This window comes from Momordica charantia, assembly GCF_013281855.1.
Source record: "Momordica charantia cultivar OHB3-1 chromosome 1 unlocalized genomic scaffold, Mcharantia_2.0 BLBB01000001.1, whole genome shotgun sequence".
NCBI classification, from domain to species: Eukaryota; Viridiplantae; Streptophyta; class Magnoliopsida; order Cucurbitales; family Cucurbitaceae; genus Momordica; species Momordica charantia.
In genome coordinates this window covers 7,545,688-7,562,965 of record NW_028275157.1, presented here as the reverse complement: position 1 = coordinate 7,562,965, position 17,278 = coordinate 7,545,688, and positions in this window count along the sequence as shown.

Genomic DNA, 17,278 nt, shown 5'->3' with positions numbered 1-17,278 from the left:
TGTGATAATAGTGGTGTGTGACAAACTCAAAAGAATCACAAAGCTACAAGAAAGACAAGCATATAGAGAGGAAATATCACTTGGTAAGGGAATTTGTGCAACGAGGGGACATGATCGTCACGAAGATTGCTTCGGAACACAACATTGCTGATCCATTTATAAAGGCTATTGCCGCTAAAGTGTTTGAGGGTCATCTAGAGAGTGTAGGTCTATGAGATATGCATAAAATTGTCTAGGGCAAGTGGGAGATGTTATACTGGGTATAGTATATGCCCTAGTTTATTGTATTGATTTGTATATCCCACTAGCTTTAGATCAAGTGGGAGATTGTTGGACCCTAAACTCGTGGCTTGTATTGTGAACAAATTATTTATTCAATAAAATAATAGTTATTTTATTTTGATAACTCAAAATCCAATAAACAAACATCAAAGGTTATTTGATGTAACTTGAACAGTATGTGGTCGACATACGGGTGGATCATGTTCCAATAATAACCTAGAAGGTCTATAGTATATGGATAAGGTTGGGTACCTTATCCGGGTGACACTATAGATATGTCCCACTTTGTAATAGTTACAAACGATTTGATCCAAATCGTTCATGTGGAGACATGTTAGTGAAGGTATCCTATACAATGAGTTTGTATAAGACTGGATTGCGAAATAATTAATCACTTTATAACACCTTTGATTGGCGAGATTAATATTTCATGGGGTCACCGTATGTAACTCGATCTTAATCCTGAGTGAGTTATGGACTTTTGCCTATGAGGGATCGATCATCTTTTGATTTGTATGTGTGAGAGTAGCATAAGTGCCGACTGAATAAGCCTATCATTTTGGAGACGAGACCGAGTGGGGGAGCTTGGAACATAGCTACACAAGATGGAATTCACTACTTGCCCTATTTTAGGGTAAGTAGATGAGTTGTACCCTAAAATGCAGACTCCGAGTCTTGAATAGTTGGACCCCACCCTCTCACTGGCTCGAGAGGGATTTAGTTTATGGTTGGACCATAAACAAATTGTTCATTATAGAATTGAGATGTAATTACAGGGTAAAAAGATAATTTGACCCAACTGTAGTTATGGATGACTCGTGAATTGACACGTCCCGTCCAAAAACACCTACTAGCTAATCCTAGAATGAGTCGCGCCGACCACAGACCCCGATTAACTACGGAGTCCATGGTCAACTTCTTCTTTTTAACTTTGACCTGAACTTTGACTAACCATATATGAATCCATACAAAACCAATACAGGGAATTCAAGTGAAGCAAAATTGAAAGGGCAGATAAGTAGACCTCGTGGTCAGGGGCATGTATTTGCAATGATGCAGTCTAGAGTTGGAAGCTACTAGATGTGGGTACATGTACAGAAAATCTTACGAAAGTGAATATCTGGTACGTATTGGATACTTTAGTTGCTTTATTAGTTGTTGTTGTTGAATTTTGAGGACGAAATTCTAAAAAAGGAGGTAATATTTTGTATGGATTCAGATCTGGTTAGTCAAAGTTCAGGTCAGAGTTAAGAAGAAGAAGTTGACCATGGACTCCGTAGTTAGTTGAGGTCTGTGGTCGGCACGACTTATTCTAGGACTAGTAGGTGTTTTGGGACGGGTCGTGTCATGATGAAAGATTAATTTACTTGCAATGGTTATATCCATGGACGCAACATGTTCTACAATGTATAAGAGTGCATCTACAAGTCTTTAGTTGAGTGCCCCATAGTTAATGAATGTTGATTAATTTAATTAATGAGTTTAATTAATTAATCTAGGATCATTGGAGCTTATAATATGTAGGTCTATTAGGTCCCAATGCTAGTTCATAATTGGTAAAACAGGGATCAATATTTTTGAAAGAATTTGAAGTGTTCAAATCATATAAGGGAATGTAGGTTAATTGTATAAGATACAATTAATACAATGTGTATATAGATACATTATAATTTTGAATAAGATTCGAAATTAAACTATATAATCTGAGAGATTTATTTGAATAAGATTCAAATAATAATTCATGTGAATTGAATTCATATTAAAACTATAGCGTAAAATTAATTTGAATGAGATTCACACTAAAATTATAGGTTATGGGAGATGTGCATTTGAATTTAATTCAAATATATGATATTGATTAAATCACTCCACTACATTTTTTGTAGGGGAGTGGAGAAATGGTGAGATGGGGGATCATATTCCCCCTCCTGTATAAATGCAGGAGCTCTGCATTCCAGCCTTCCTTCTTCTTTTAGAATTGAGGCCTACCCGAAAGAGAATCCAGAAATTTCCTTCGCTTTTAAAAGATTCCCACATAACCAATCCTTGCCAAAGAATAGCAGGGAAGATTTTTTGGAGGTTTTGATTGCTGTGCATTTACAGAGGTTCTTCAAAAGTAATTTTTTCATCTTTAGTGTTTATCCTTTTTTTTCTGTATTTTTCAAAAGGAAAAATCAAAGCATTGCATTCACATGCTTCCGTTGTGGGATTTGATCACTTCACTAGTAACCACCAACCACCACCCCACCATCCTTTTTTTCTCCTCTTTTGTCTTAATCTCTTGAAGTTCAATCACTTGTCCAACATTGCCTCCCCTATCGTCATCGTCTCCTTTATCGTGGCTCGCCTCCCCATTATAGTTGCCTTCAATGAGGTTGAAATTTGGCTAATCAGGACCAAATTTACTCCAATCTTCTAGCATAAAAGGTATCGACGAAACCTGCAACATAAAAAATTTACACACTGGTTTGGTGCTAGCCACACACACTTCGGTGCTTAAGTTAGGAATCCTGGAGTTAGTAGGATATCTTATATCTTTTCTAAATGAGAGATGGAGTTGTCGTGGGCCAAACAGAGCAAGAATGGAGAAGTCGGCCCATTATCATATTTATTGCAGTTCGCAGGAAACAAGTACGCGGTGGTGGAGGTCAGGACCTAGTTTGCCGACACTTGGTCGGTCAGGACTCGTGCAACCTAGATCTGGTCGGTCGAGGCCTAGTTATTAATATTCACGGGTTTCCATCTCAAAAACAGTTGGCAATAAGAGGAGTAGTCATTGTCTATTATAAACCCTTGTTATGTCCGTTATATTTTTCACTGTGGGATCCTTAACATGCACCCTCAAGATCATTGCTCTTTTGGCTCATTGATCTTGGACAAATCTAATTTTTGGACTGGATGCTCGTTTGAGTGTTTTGGGTTCTGATACCATATTACTATTCATGAGTAACCATCTCAAAACCAATTGCCAATGAGAAGAGTATCCCATTTTATTATAAATCCTTGTTAGGTTTGTCTAACCAATTGCCAATGTCTCAAAACTAGTCGACCGACACTTTGTTGGCCGAGACCTGGTAGGTCGGGTACCGATTCCCAATTGGTTAGGTTCTGTGGCATAGTTCTCCCTTTGGGCCTTTGGATGTCTTTGTTCTTCTCTCACTTGGGCCCCGCTTGGACTTTCTCCTTGTTTGTGGGCTTGTGTCTAGTTTTTCAGGTCTAGCTTCGTTCTCCCATAACAGTAGCCTCCACTCTCAAAGTAGAAGTATTGTTTAAAGTGTGTGTTTTTCTTTGAGAATATTTGTTATATTTGTCACTCGATTTACTTTGAAAACTTAATCGTTCTTAGCTTACCCACCTTTTGTCGGTTTTCATTAGAAGCCTTCTGGTTCATTGATCTTAACCAGAATTCTGACTTGCTAGCTTATGGAAAAGCATAATGAATAGATATTTATGAACGATGGTAAATCCGAATGGTTGCGCTGATTAGTTCTTCTAGGTGGCTGTTTAGTCTAAGGGTTACTGACTTAAATTTTCATTCTTTGTTCTCGACCTCAAATTGGTTCTGGTATCAAGCTCATTCTCATACCGGATGTCAAGATCCTGAACGTACGCGGATCATTTTTCTCATCATCACAGTATTCGCTATTCTGCTTCTACTATTGCTTCTTGTTGCTCTGCTTGTCATCATGGTGGTTCAACATTTGCATCCTTTCAAGGTGTTTTTTGATGTTTACTCAATTTTCAACAAATCTGCACTTTACGGTAGAACAAAACTTGTGAGCCAAGACCTGGCAAGCTGAGGCCTGGTCGGCCTGACATCATACCCTAGGTAAATGGGTCCTGTTGTGTTATTTGTCATCAGGCCTCTAGTCGAGCTGTTGACAAACTCCATCATCTTCATCCAAATTATACTCCTCGAGACGAGCTAAACAAAACTTCAACCTCTCTTGATCAAACCAAACGTCTGTTGGCATGAGTTGAAAGCTTAAAAAAATGAGGCCTTAGGCTGAAACCACCGATCTGCAGGCGAGGCTCGACGAGGTAAAAAGCCCCACTCTCAAATTCTGAATTCTTGGCAGAAGAGTTCCAGAAATATGTCAACATCCTAGGGTTGACTACTCGATCCCTCATGAGCATTTCATGGTTGATTTATGATGCAGCGAATGATATGGTCAACAGAGATAATGAGTAGAAGTTTCCAGGAATCTTCCTATAATTATTTTATTACCTTCTAATGTAATTTGATTCCTGCTAGAACTTTATCTACTTAGACCTTATTTGCATAGTCAGCCACAGGTTCGACTTGTTTTCATATGTGTTGATGCCGAAACTTGGCTTGATCTATTGGCCAAATATCGCACCACTGGGACTCGATGTTGACCTTCCAAACGAAGAAGACTCTTTAGGATTTTGCTTTTCTTCCTATTTATAGGAGTCGAATCCTCATTGTCTTAGGAAACCTAGTTTTTCTTGGACGTCAATGTAAATATCATCTTGGGCTGGATATTGGAAAGAGTAGTCGTATACACCCATTCGAGAGATCTAATTGGGTCAAAGAAAAAATGAGGAAAATCTCGTGTGGACGCTAATCAAGCCTTGGCTGCCGATCAAGAACTAGTCGGCATCGACCCCTGGTCGGTCGTTGCTCCGACCGATTGGGCTTCAGTCTTTGATAGGCCAAGGCTTGCACCTTCGTTCAACCTCTTGAATTGGGCTTCTTTTCTCCTTTAATTTAGTTTGAGCTTATCTTTGTAGCTTACGTGTCAAAGTTTGGTTGTTCTCCTTATAACAGTATGTATCTTATCTCGTCTCAATTGTATCTTCATGGAACAACTTTAAGCTTTGCTAGCTAAGGTATCGTTGAAATTAGCTTCAATCAAGTCTCCTATCTACTGACCGGATCTATCCACCAATTTTTGTCCATGTGTTTTAACTAGATGGGCTCATTCGCTTGTCTTTTTCAACAACGTTGGATTTTACTAACCAACTGAGGCTCACTCGCCGTTGGTTTCTATACCCTCGGTTTCACTGATCGGCTTTGTTTGTTTACGTACTTTTAGTTTTAACTGGCTGTGCTCGTTCGTTTGCTCTTTTCAACACTTTTGAGATTTGACCATTTGGGCTCATTGACCATTGGTCTTCTACACCCGTGATTTCATTGACTTCCTTAGCTTGTTTGTCTGCTTTTAGTTTCACCAATTGGGCTCATTGACCATTGGTCTTCTACACCCCTGATTTCATTGACTTCGTTAGCTTGTTTGTCTGCTTTTAGTTTCACCCTTTCAAGTCTCTTGATTAGCTTTATCATTGATTGTTCTCTCTTACTTAGCCCCAACTTGAGGAGCCTTTTTATTTATTATTTTTTAAACAAAAGGATATATAAGAAAAACTACTCAAGTACGTAAAGAAAGGAAACTATCGACTCAAGAAAATCAAAATCTAACCCAACCAAGAATCAAATAATATGTTGGATATCAAATATAAGACTATGAAAGAAAATAAAATAAACTTTAAACTCAAATCGAACTTAGCAGATGTCGGCTTTTATATACCCCTTGTTTCACTGAATGGCTTAGCTTGTTTGCCTGCTTTTAGTTTCACTCTTATGAGCTTCTTGATTAGATATATCGTTGATTGCTCTCTCTTACTTAGCCCCCACTTGATGAGCCTTTTTGTTTATTATTTTTTAATCAAAATGATATATAAGAAAAACTACTCAAGTAGGTAAAAAAAAAAAAACTATCGACTCAAGAAAATAAAAATCTAACCTAACCAAGAATCAAATAATATGTTGCAAATCAAACATATTTAAGACTACGAAGGAAAATAAAATAAACTTTAAACTCAAATCAAACTTAACAGATGTTGACTTTTAAAGTGGTGTAGTAGCATTCTTATGATACTCATTGATTTTCAAATGTAGGCGGGATTGATCTTAAATCTTCGATGGGCTTTCTTCTCTATTCAGGTGCTTTACCTCTCCCTAGGGTGGGGACTCCATACAACTAGGGCTCGGGTCGGTCTCTTCTCCATTGTTAATCAAGTTGTAATCCACTGGAGACATTGAACTGACTACACAATTTGACCCCATGACACGACATGTTCTCATCCCACAGGTGGTCAAGTTGATATCTATTAGAGATATCAAACATATGACATGACATGTTCTCATCCCACTGGCGGTTAAGCTGTCATCCACTAGAGACATACCAAGCTAATAACATGACATTTTCTCATCCCACTGGCGGTTAAGTTGTCATCCACTGGAGATACCTAGCCTATGGCATGACATGTTCTCTTCTCATTCGTTGTCGTACAATCATACCCACAAAGATCTTGTCGTCCACTTTCTGGGATCTTATTAAGGTTTATCATACTGCTTCCATTGTTCCCTACAGGCGACACCAAATGTTCATGCAAAAATTTGGCCTATCAAGATTATCAAATTTGCACCAATCTTCTAGAATAAAAGAGATTGACAAAACATGCAAAATAAAAGGATTACACATCGGTACGGTGCTAGCCACAGATACTCTGATGCTTAAGTCATAATTGGAGTTTTATGAGAAGCATAGCAATAATTAGAGTTTTGTAGGGTACCTTGATCATGAGGTTCCTCTCCCTATTTATAGATGTGAGAACCATAGGGTTTATAAGAATCCAACAGTTGGTAGGATATCTTTTCTTTTTTAAATATGAGATGATGTCGTCGTGGATCGGACGGAGGAAGAGTAGAGGAGTTGGCCCGTTTCCAAGTTTATTAAATGCACAGGAAACAAGTATGAGGTGGTGGAGGTTGGAACTAATTGGCCGAGATTTGGTCGATCAGGACCTGATCGGTTGAGACCTGGTTGGTCGGGACCTGGTCGGCTGGATCCTGCGGCGCATTTCACCCTTTGGGCCTCTAGGTCTCTACTATTCTCTCACTTGGGCCCGCTCGAACTTTCTTCTTGATTGTGAGTCTATGTCTCGTTTCTTGGGTCCAGCTTCGTTCTCCCATAATGGTTTAGATATTTTTTTTATTATGTTGAGATGTTTTGGGATTTGTTTCACCGTTCTTTTTTTCCATTATGTTGGTATATATATATTTTTCATATTGTTTAGTTTTTTTTTATGATTTTTTTTTCATTTTATTTTGCTGGTTTTTCCTATTATATCAAGAAATCCCTGGCCACCAAAATCCGAGGATAGAGGTGAGGGTGAGGATGGGGATTGCTCCTCCATCCCCACTACATTCCTTTCACCATTACAAAAATTTACTAAAAGCTTTTGGCCCAACTTTTTTACCATTTTAATTAAATGTTGTCGTTGCAATCTACTTTATTAATTTAAAGTGTTTGCATGCGACATGATAGGTAGCTAGATCCACGATCTCCATAAGCTCAATTTTGATTAAATTATTACTTGATTCGTAATACTTGTTGGTGAAATTAATTCCCTAAGTTTGTCTTCTGTTCATTAACTTTTCTTAAAGATTTATTTTGTTTATTGCATCAAGTTATTCTCTCATTCTCATAATTCATATAATTCTTGGAATAAAATTTACAATTATAAATCCGATATTTAAGTGATCTAGAAACATGGTTAGAGGATGACTCTTATTCACTTATCATTATAATAAAACATAACTCGTATACTTCGAATAAGCAATTTTTGCCTACACCATTCCATTAGGAAGCTCAAAAGTGACATAGTCCTCAAAAGTTGGAGGAGTGGAATTTGAAGGTTCAGGTCCTGCAACAAATGTCGTCTCCAATGTTGTTGGAGTAGGCACGACAGCAAATGTCGCTTTGGAAGTTGCTGTATTAGGTGCTTGGATAAATGCGGTTGGAGTCGGTACTTCAGTGGATGTGGTTGAAACATATGTTAAATCGAGCATGGCTCGAGAAGTTGCGATGATGGTAGAAGGAGAAGACATGATAAGGACGAAAAAGTAGATGAAGAGAAAAGGATCGCATCGTAAAGCCATTCGAGGGGAATGAAAATGATAGTCGAGTTCTCTTTGTGTATGAAGGATTGATGAGTTATGGTGGTGTTGTAATAGGTGTTAAATAGGATGGTAGATAGGAGGGGTGGGAGTTTATGGTAGAAACTTGGAAAATGAAACTGTTTTATTGGTACTTTTATTTCTATATTTGTGTATTTAATAACTGCATTTCTCCTAAATTTGAGAAAAAATAACCGGCTACTTTAACCATTCAACCATAGAGGAAGAGTTGATGATGTGATCATACTTGGCCCAACACTCGAAGATGACACCTACACCAACAAGAAATAAGAGCTTGAGGAAAGACCCCCCAAATGAAGAAGACTTCATTGGACACATCAACAAATTTTGACTATTTTGAGAACCAATGAAGTAACCACTAGGGTCAAGAGGAAGCATGGACAAGAAGAGAGGTCAAGCAAGTGACCCCATTTCAAGGACAAGCCTATCGAGGAGCCACCCACACCCAACCACCAAGCGCACGCCCCTGCCCACACGCACCCCTGTCGCGCGCGCCTTGTCGCTAACCTCAAAGCACACCCCTGCCACGCGCGCCGTGTCACAGCACGCCCTTGCCGCGCACGCTGTGTTGCTAACCTCACAGCACGCCCCTGCTGCGCACGCCGTGTCGCTAACCTCACAACCGCCCTGCCATGCGCGCGCTGCCGCACGCCCACGCCTATGCCAACCGCCCACGCACCCACACCCCCTACACTCGCAAACGCCTGCGCGCCCTGCCGCCACCAGTGCCCATGCGCGTCTGCGCCTTGCCATCTATGCCACTAGCACACTACCGCCTAGCGCCCATGCCGCCCCCGCCATGCCGCCCACTAAGCGTCAGCGCCCCTGCACCAGCGCCCCGCGCGCACCCTTCTGCTAACTCCCCTGCCCCGCGCCCACGCACATGCCAGTGCCTTGCCCCAGCGCCTGTGCGCATGCAACCATGCAAGCTCAGCGTGCCTCTACCCAACGCCATGTGCGCACGCCCCAGCGTGCCGCCCAGCCCCCGTGCGCGCGCGCCTCGCCTGTCCATCCAGCCCCATGCACGCCATCCTTCCTTGTCACCCACTCCTCCCAATTAAGGAATATATTTCCTTAACATTTTGGTTTATTGTTGGGAGATTTGTTTTATGATTTTATCTTTGATTTCTTTGTTTTATTTATCAAATTTAAATTCACTTTTAGGCAAGTTTTTAGACCTTTAAGGAATTTATCATTTTTAATTTTCTTTTTAATTTTGTTATTTTCCTTAAAAGGCCAAAGGCCTTGGCCTTTAAATAGGCTTGTACCCCTCCATTGTAAGACATCTTAGAATTGTCTTTTGAATAGAATTAAGTGCTTCTCTCATTGCCTTGTGTAAACCTCTCTCAAATTTCGAATCCTTTTGTGTTGTTGAACTTAGGCCTTCGTATTTGAACCCTCGGAGCATGCTTGTTTGATTGGTCATCAAACTCGTGGAGTGTTTCCGACCTCGAGCATAGTGAGTCATCTGTCTGCTAAAGGTAACGACTGCAAAGGTAATCCCTCTAACCTTGGCCTTTCGGGTTGAACCAACTATACGATTAGATTCAAGTGGCTTGTGGCTCGAGTAACTCAATACGCTTGGGTTGTCGCGTATCAATTGGGCTATTTGGTAGGATCTTGTGACGTTTCAATTTCTTATTTTTCGTTTTCAATTTTATTAAGATACCAAAATATTTGACAACTATTTATGTTTATTGTTTCTATATTTTATAAACATTCTCAAAATAGTATAGAAATTTTTGAATTAACAAAAACAAGTTTTTTGTACTTGTTTCGTTTTAATTTCAGTGTTTTTCGTTTCCAATTTTATTAAGATATGAAAACATTTGACAACTATTTATGTTTATTGTTTCTATTTTTTATAAACATTCTCAAAATGGTATAGAATTTTTTGAAATAACAAAAATAAGTTTTTGGTTCTCGTTTTGTTTTCATTTTGTTCCAAAACATAAATAGAACTATTATTTTATCATTTTTGAATTCATGAGTAGTGAGTCATTTATTAAAAATATGAAACAGAAATAATAAATGAGAATGTTACCAAATGGGTCTTATATATTTCTTTTTTCTCCTTTAAAAAAAATGTTAAAAAATTGTATAGAAATTTTGAAAAAAGAAAAAATGATCCGTTTGGTAACATTCTCATTTCTTGTTTCTATGTTTCCTTCTAATTAATAAAGAGAAATAGAATTACATGGTCTTCAATACCCATAATAATTCAGGAATGATAAGACAAGATTTATACTTATGTTGGAACAAATTCGAACAAAAACAACATCAAGAAACGTGTTGTTGTTTTGTCCAAAATATTTATACAATTTTGAGAATATTTCTAAAAATTGAGAAATAAGAAATATAAATAGTTGTCAAATATTTAAATTTCTTATAAAATTGAAAATGAGAAACAAGAAATAGAAACTTTGCAAACGAGCCCCAAATTCCTTATTTCGAATTTCGAATTCCAACACAATTAAGTTTCTCTCTTCTTTCAATTAAAAAAAATGAAAAACAAGAAATAGTTATCAATTAGTATTACTTTTTTAAAAAAAAAAAAGAAAGAGAAGAAACAAAAAGCGAGAACGTATGTGGATCCATAAATCTTTCTTCTCAATTAGCACCATTAATAGTGAGCTGAATATACTACGTAATCATATTATTATTTTGTTGATATAAAATTATTGTTATACGAAGTATTGTTACTTTTTGGAAAACAGGGTTACTTGAGAGTAAGACGTCCAAGTTTTAGTTTTTAAAATTTGGAAATATAAATGGAAACTTCAATAAATTATTGAAACAAAAATATAGGTTTTGAAAAAGATGTATTTATTTTTCAAACTCTCTTTTTCTTTTGACTCTGGTATCTGTCGTAGTTCCGAGCAAAGTCCTTGATGTCTTGGTTTGAAGTTAGACAGTAATATTCTTACTGGATTATCTCCATAGCCATAGACTGATCCCTGTTGATTGTCGCACACTCCTTGATGGACTTCTCTCTTGAAATAGTGTGCTTCTTCTGGATCCAGGCACCTTAATAGTGGGAGGAAAAACCTCGCTTGTCTACTTTCCCATCATGAAGGATGTAGTGTGCTGCTTTGCGATCATGCCTCTAGATGTGCTAAAGGTTCTATTCGACTAAATATAAGAGTTTAATCGAAACCAAAATCGCATTTTTAAAAAATAAAAATATGGAATAGTACTGAACTGCACAATAAGTTGAAACCAAGGCGACTGAACCAAAAATCAACAATTTTGTAGTTTGGTTCTACAATTTGGCGTGATATTTAAGCAAAGGCATAATTGTCAAGCGAAAAGTTTGAAGATGGAGATTGATGAACGCAAGCAACCCCACAAAAATCAACTCAAAAGAGGATTAGATTCGATTTAACAAAAAAAAATATAGAAATACACTAGACCTGCGCTTTTACACGGGCTTCGACATGGATCTTCGATCGAGTTCAATTTAACAAAAAAAAAAGGCTAAAATTGCACTGGACTTGCAATTTGACATAGGCTTCGACCTTGATCTTGGATCGGGTTCGATTTAACAAAAAAAAGTTGAAAATGTACTGGACATACGCTTTTACACAAGCTCGAACCTCAATCTTGGATCAGATTCAATTTAACCAAAAAGAGATGAAAATGCACTCGACCTACGTTTCTACACAAGTTTCGACCTTGATCTTCAATCGGGTTCAATTAAAAAAAAAATAAGAAGAAGATTGTTGCAATTTTGCTAAAAAGTTTATTTGATTTGTTAGGAAGTTACAAGTGCTGGCTTTTGGAAGTTAATTACCTAAGTGCTAGTTTACCAACAGAAACTCAAGTGTTAATGAAGATACAAACTTTCAAAGGTAGTATGCATTATTTGTCATGTGAAGGACATTTACAAGAATGATGAGTGCATTTGCAAATGTTAATTACCCCAATGTCATGAATGATAAGCGATAAGCAAAGATGTTTTTTTACTTTTAAAATTTTATTTACTTTTTAAAAGTGCTTATGCAACTGACAATGTATGAAAATATGCTCTATCAACGTGTTTGAGTTAGAATGCATGATCGTATGCATGCTAACACTAGATTGATGTAACATGTATGTATGATATTCATATTATTTTTGGGTCAACCAATAAATTTGATTTTGAATGCATGATACAATAATATATATGCATCCTATGACTGTATGAATACAATAGATCTGCCTGATATTCATATTTTGAATTGGCACACCCAATTGAATGTGACAATGAACGCACAATGCATATGCATGCTAGAGCTAAATAAATGTAACAGGTGTGCATGATATGCATATTTTTCCTTGGCTCAAACAATGGAATGTGACTATGAATGCATATTCATGCTAGAGCTAGATGGATGTAACATATATGCATGATATTTAAATTTTCATAATTTAACCATGATAATGATTGTTTTAAGCGATGCAAGTAATGTGAATGCATGATTCATGAAATATGGTTGAGAACAAAAGTCTTTCCATATTTTGCAAAGATGTCATCCTTTGTCTTCTGTCATTCTTCTTATTAGAAAATAGTTCATATTGTGTACCCACTTCTTTGAGTTTAGCTGGAGTCATTTATGAAATTCATTTTTAGCTTTGAGCTTCGAAATGCAGTTCTTTATAGGTATGTTGCTGTAGTCTACTTTGTGAATGTGAGGGATTTTTCAAAATTGAAAGATATTTTGCGCGAGAAGTGTGATATTTTTAATCTCACTTGAATTTCGTCCCAATAAGTCTAGTAGATAAATGATGAAGTAGTGACAGCTTTGCTCCACTGTAGCACTATTAAGGGTGTGACAACCTTGCCCTAGTGTAGCAAATGACGTACGACTTTGCCCCAGTTTAGCAAATAACGGCTTTCTCCTAGTTTGGGAATTTGAAAAGAAGACTTTGAAGCATTTGAATGGTTGTTGTTGATCCATGTTGATTGCCCTAGTCATTAAATAAAAAATGTCATGACCTTTTGCATTTTCTATTTTCTTTTTCTTTTCTCTTTTATTTTCTTTTTTTCTTCTTCTTCTTTTTTCCAGACATACTATTTTTACGAGCAAAATATATTGCAATCACGCAAGCATGCACACGCACACACACACGTGCCCACACACACACCTGCACACACATGCACATACGCCTGCACGCACGCACACGCACACACACGCCCGACAGCCCGCACACACACACGCACGCACACGCACACACACCCTGAGAACTTTGAATGAAGAAAATAAATGAAGAATCAAGCTTCAAGAACAATATGAGCTAGATTTGGGAATATGGGAAGAAAATTTTAGATTTGGAAATATGAGCTAAAGTTGAAATATGGGAATGTTTTTCAACTACAAGTACCAATACATTATACAATAAATCATAAGAGCCAAATACGATTTCATTACATTCAAAGTTCTCAAGGTAATATTAGGTGGATAATTTTGGACGTTTACCGGCAAACTTAGCAAAAGATTTTTTATGGTGGGTAAAAAAATATGGAGTTCATCACAAATTGTATGAAATGAGCTGAGAAAACGATTAGTAAATTGTCAACTCTCTACATTTATTGTATTTACCACATATCTAGTAGGCTAGGCTCAAAGTAGCTTAAATTCAAAATGAGTTAGACTCAAGGCCTTATCATGAGTGATCAGTTTTGGATTCTCACGCAAAAGGCATATTTTCCCCAATATGAAAATTTGATGGTTCGGTTGTCAGTACACGAAAAGAAATAGGGAGGTCAAAATAAAATTGCTTTGGGTTAGGGATTTGAGGTGACAACAAAGTTAGGAAAAATATCTTTTAAAGAGGGAAGTAAAATGGTTGAGACTTGTACATTGAAGACTTTCATTTTTTTTCAGATTTTTATTTTTTCACATATTTCCACTTTTTCAATTTATTTATTTATTTTTATTTATTTATTTTTTACTTTTCCTTCAAGTGACTTTAGTATGGTTGTTTATGATTCTTGCTAAGGTCTTAATTAATAAGAATCATAACAGTAGACCATACAAAATTGTTATTGAAAATCTCAAACATGTAATTTTATTTTATTTTAATAAAAAAACATTTTCAAAGAAATCATCTTTTTTTTGTAATGAATGAACGAATGATTTTGACTCCTAATGTTTTAAGAAAAATAGCTCAATCTCCACATACTCACATTTTTTTAACATATACTTAATTAACTAAATTATGGGTGAATAAAGCAAGCTATAAGTCATTCACTATATTGTAATTTTCTTAATCTTCAAGATAATTTCAAAAATCAACAATGATTTTCATAGTCTTGTACACTAGATATTTCTTTCTCGTATGAATGCAAACTCACGACTTTAGTGATTTGATGCTTGAATTATTTTATTTTAATAAAAAAACATTTTCAAAGAAATCATCTTTTTTTTTAATGAATGAACGAATGATTTTGACTCCTAATCTTTTAAGAAAAATAGCTCAATCTCCACATACTCACATTTTTTTAACATATACTTAATTAACTAAATCATGGGTGAATAAAGCAAGCTATAAGTCATTCACTATATTGTAATTTTCTCAATCTTCAAGATAATTTCAAAAATCAACAATGATTTTCATAGTCTTGTACACTAGATATTTCTTTCTCGTATGAATGCAAACTCACGGCTTTAGTGATTTGATGCTTGAATTATCTTCGTTCAAAACCTTATCCATCCTATTTTGACTAGATCTTGCACATGGTGCTTCAATGTCATACAATTTTCGATTGAATGCATTACAACTCCTCCATGATAGTTCGAACAAGAATTGAGATCATACCATTTTGGGTATGGAAGTTGTACTGGTTTTGTGGGTACAAACATCAAAAGATTGTCCTCGAATAGGTGAAGTAACAACTCAGTATATGTTATTGGCATCGGATAAAAGTTCACTCGCTTTGGTTGCTTCTTGCCATTACGACCGTAAAAGAAATTTGGACCCATTGGTCGTGGACCAAATTGTAGAGCAAGTGGATTTATGGGTGTAGATTCACCTATGTAATTAACTTGAGAAAAATTGCATGACATATAACTTAGCTAACATCTTCTGTAATCACGCTTTAACCAAGGAGTAGAAGATATAACTTGGACTTCGCCCACTTCCTTCTTAATGGAGTCTTCTTTATATTCAATTGGTAACTCACTTGTGTGACCAATTATTTATCCGTGTTTAAGTACATATTCAATTTTTTCTCCAATCATCACATTGTATGAAAAATTATTTGATGCATTCCTTATCATCCAGTCATAGTATGGAGGCCTGAGGGTATTAAGAAACATAGTTGTCAACTCCTTGTTAGTCAAAGGGAGTTGAATTTACGTAGCTATGTCTCTCCAACTTTGGACATACTTTTTAAAGATCTCTATACTTGTACTCTCCATTCTTTACAAGTCTACTCAATCAGGAGCCATGTTTATATTATGCATATATTGCTTTAGAAATAAGTCAGCTAAACTTTTCCAATAATAAATGCATGCACTATTTAACTGCATATACCAACAATTAGTTAGTCGAATGAAGCTATCTTGTAAATGTATAAATAGCTTATCATTATGAGAATATGCTGACATTTTTTTGCAGTACATAATGAGATAGCTTCTGGGACAAGATGTCCCATCATAATTTTCAAATTTAGGCACTTTGAACTTTGGTGGAAAAACCACACTTGACATGAGACATAGTTGTGTGAGATCGATGTTGTCGAAGATGTCAGTTCCTTCAATCACCTTTAATCTCTCTTTGAGCATTTCAATTTTTCCGCTCATGATAACTTCTTTGTCAATTTCTACCGACTTACATATAAGGTAATTGAGACTGGATACTACAATATTTTTGCTTGACTGTCCTTTTGTAAACGTAGATATCTGTTAGTCATGGAAAATACTGTCAACTTTTGATTTATTAGAAAGGAAATATTGCCATCTGTCAAACATGGAGAAGGAATGTTGCATACAGCAACCAACACTTATTTGTTTCTCCATCCTCTTCGAATTTTGTCACTTCTACTTCTTTTGTTTTTTTCTTTCCTCAACTTCTCTATCGTTGGAAGTTTCTTCTCTTCTGCTTCTCTCTCTCTCTCTTTCTTGTCCAACTTCTTTTTTTTTCTCTTTTGTCACTCAATCTCTTTTTCTTTTTCTTCATCTTTAGACAATCCTTTGTACAAAGGCTGACAGAGAACAACCACCAGTTATGGCAAGCACCATAAACTCAGTGTGTCCACAGCGTGTCTATGGAGTGTCCATCACGTGTCTAGAATAAAAAATAATTATAATAAAATGGACACACTATTTTTCGTGTTGGACACGTGTTCGGAGCATGTCTGGAAGTATCCGTGTCTGACACATGTCAGACATGGGCACTTTGTAAAAAATAATGTGTCTGTGCTTCATTGGCCCTACTAATCCCTCGTTCAAAGCATTCACACGATGAATATTTTTGGGGATTCCTTTGTTAGTTGGTGAAGAGAGGTGCCAAACCTAAATAAAAAAACCCATTTTTACTCATCTAGGATGTTTTAATGGTTGGAATGATAGAGATCGCTAGAGTTCATGTGGGACTGCTTGGAAAACACATCGAGATGGCGATTTGGGTCGTCGGGTTCGCCGGAGTGGGTTCATCATCGGATCTGCAATGTCATCGGAGGTCATGAAGAAGCACGAGTCTTGTGCCGCCAGAGGTCACCGAAGTTGGTAGATCCGTGAAGAAGCGTTGGAGGTCGTAAACAAGCACCTGATCTTGTAGCTACTACTGTCGTGGGTTTGTTGCTGGGTTTGTCAAAGCCTGCTGGAATCGCACCATCGTCGGGTTCCCGCCAGCAATCTGGGTGTCGCTGGAAGTTCTGCCATCGCTGGATCGTGGTTTGTCGGAATATTGGGTGTTGCTAGAGGTGTAGATCTAAGGTGGAAAAATATAGGGGAAGATGAAAGATGGTGGAGTTGTGGAGAAAGAAAGAAAGAGAAAAGAAAA